Genomic DNA, 2021 nt, shown 5'->3' with positions numbered 1-2021 from the left:
ATCATGGCCGATGGGCCGTGACACATGATCCCTTAAAAGTTCACATGAAAATAAGAATTGTTTTGTTTTCGTTACCTTAGAATGAGACATTTTTCTCTACAGAAGGAACGGGTCCTCTTCTATAGAGTCCACCATGTTGAACTGCCATTTACAGTAGCCCAAAACAGACAAAGCATACACTGGCTAGATCATGTTTTTTGCGCCATTTCCGGCCACAGTAGTTTCTCCCACTCACAATCTACAACTACACTGCTAGATGCCACTAAATCCTACACACCAGTCATATGTACTGCCATCTTAAGGTCATAATTTTGCTCAGTACTTGGTTTATGACCAAGTATCTGCAAAACTCATGACATTCCCAGCAGCCTCAGCTGTACTTTGCTGTACTATCAAGTTTGCAATCATTTTCTAAGGAAATGTACCATTTACTGGCAGCTGGCTGCAATAATGTACTATCTGTATTTGCAATAAAAGCCAAACATGATTTTAATAAGTTATGCCCCTGTTTTTCCGTTATGTTTGTGCCACTGTAACAACTGGCAAGGACGCTTTATAGATTCATTCAGCAGTAAACCACCTTGGGCCTTGGTACACCTGAATTCAGTCATGGCTAAGGCATGCAGTCTGCAGCTTTTTGTTAAGTTTTTATGCATGGTTTTCCAGGCCTGCGTTGCACAAGAGCAAGAATGATGAAACCAAGACAAAGACAGTGTGTGTGCAACACAAACTTGGGAAGAGGTTGTACATAATGATAATGGTAATCTTGCATCTATGTGAATGCATGCATTTCATGGTATGAGCATGGTCAATGTGAATACATTATCTATCAACTCCCAGGATTGCACCACTGACCAAAGTTTTTCAGTAGGTTTGGTAGATTAACACAAAAATGAATGGAATTGAAGGCACGTTAATATATTACTTAAACATCAATTGTTAAAAAAAAATAAGCTTGCCCAAATGGCTTGTTTTATGCCTTCTTTTTTCTTTGATAAACCTATAGTTATCCAATCCTGCTTTTCTTTGCTTCCTCGGCTGATCAATATAGAAAAATGTCAAATTAAACCAGACTAACACCATGTTGCACTGGAGACAATGCATTACTCTCTTATACAGTGTCTCACTCAGTCAGAGCATTTGATTCTCTACTCTATTCCTTAATAAACATGCATGCTGAGGGCCTAAACATTGGTTGATGGTTGATCTGGTTGATTCATTTCAAACTATCTGTATGATTTATGCAACATTGCTTAAAAAAGAACGTCCGTTAAAACTGTCTGCCATAGTTTATTTTCACAACAGGCTATATCTGTGTCCTGATATGTAGACATTGCAAAAAAATCCAGCCACCTGCCGGAAGCTGCCTCCTCCATCTAATGGTCAGAATCAGTGGACCAAACACAGCTATAGCTATGTGAGCTACTTCAGCAAAAACAACACAAACTCTTTCGTGAGTTACGGTTCTTTTCAAATGTTAAAGCCATCTTGACAGTCAGATTTACAACTAGAAACCTAATTATGAACAGGGGGTTTGGTTATGAGTTCATCATATCATATGCTATTACATGACCTGTGTTGTCTAGAGCTGCAGGCCTGAACTAGGTGCAGGTCTGCCACTGGATGCAACCCCCGTTTTTTGTTGTCATATTCAATTTCTCCTTTTGACAGCCAAGGACAGTTAATCTTGTTTTAGTACATATTGTGTGGCTTTAACAACACTGTTTACCCTTAAATCTTGTCTTCCAGTTTAATTTTTTAGCATTGGAAGCAAACCTCTTTTGCATTGCAGTTATTTTAAAAGAACCTTTCAAAGAACACATTTAGAGTCTGACATGTGCTCTCTGTTTTTAACTAAGTGAGTTCAAAATGCTAATAATACAGGTCAGTCAGGATTGGCTGTTTTCAGCAGGAAGCCTAATTACCATAAAGTGTTTAAATGCTGAATGTGTTTCAGAGTGAGATTTAACAAGCTGATGAGAAGGCACAGGCACGACCTGACCTTGGTATTACAATCCATC

Source organism: Morone saxatilis, unplaced genomic scaffold, assembly GCF_004916995.1.
Source record: "Morone saxatilis isolate NCDOM2014 unplaced genomic scaffold, NCSU_SB_2.0 Contig21, whole genome shotgun sequence".
Taxonomy (NCBI): Eukaryota; Metazoa; Chordata; class Actinopteri; family Moronidae; genus Morone; species Morone saxatilis.
The sequence above is the reverse complement of the archived record's forward strand: the minus strand, read 5'-3'. Positions refer to the sequence as shown.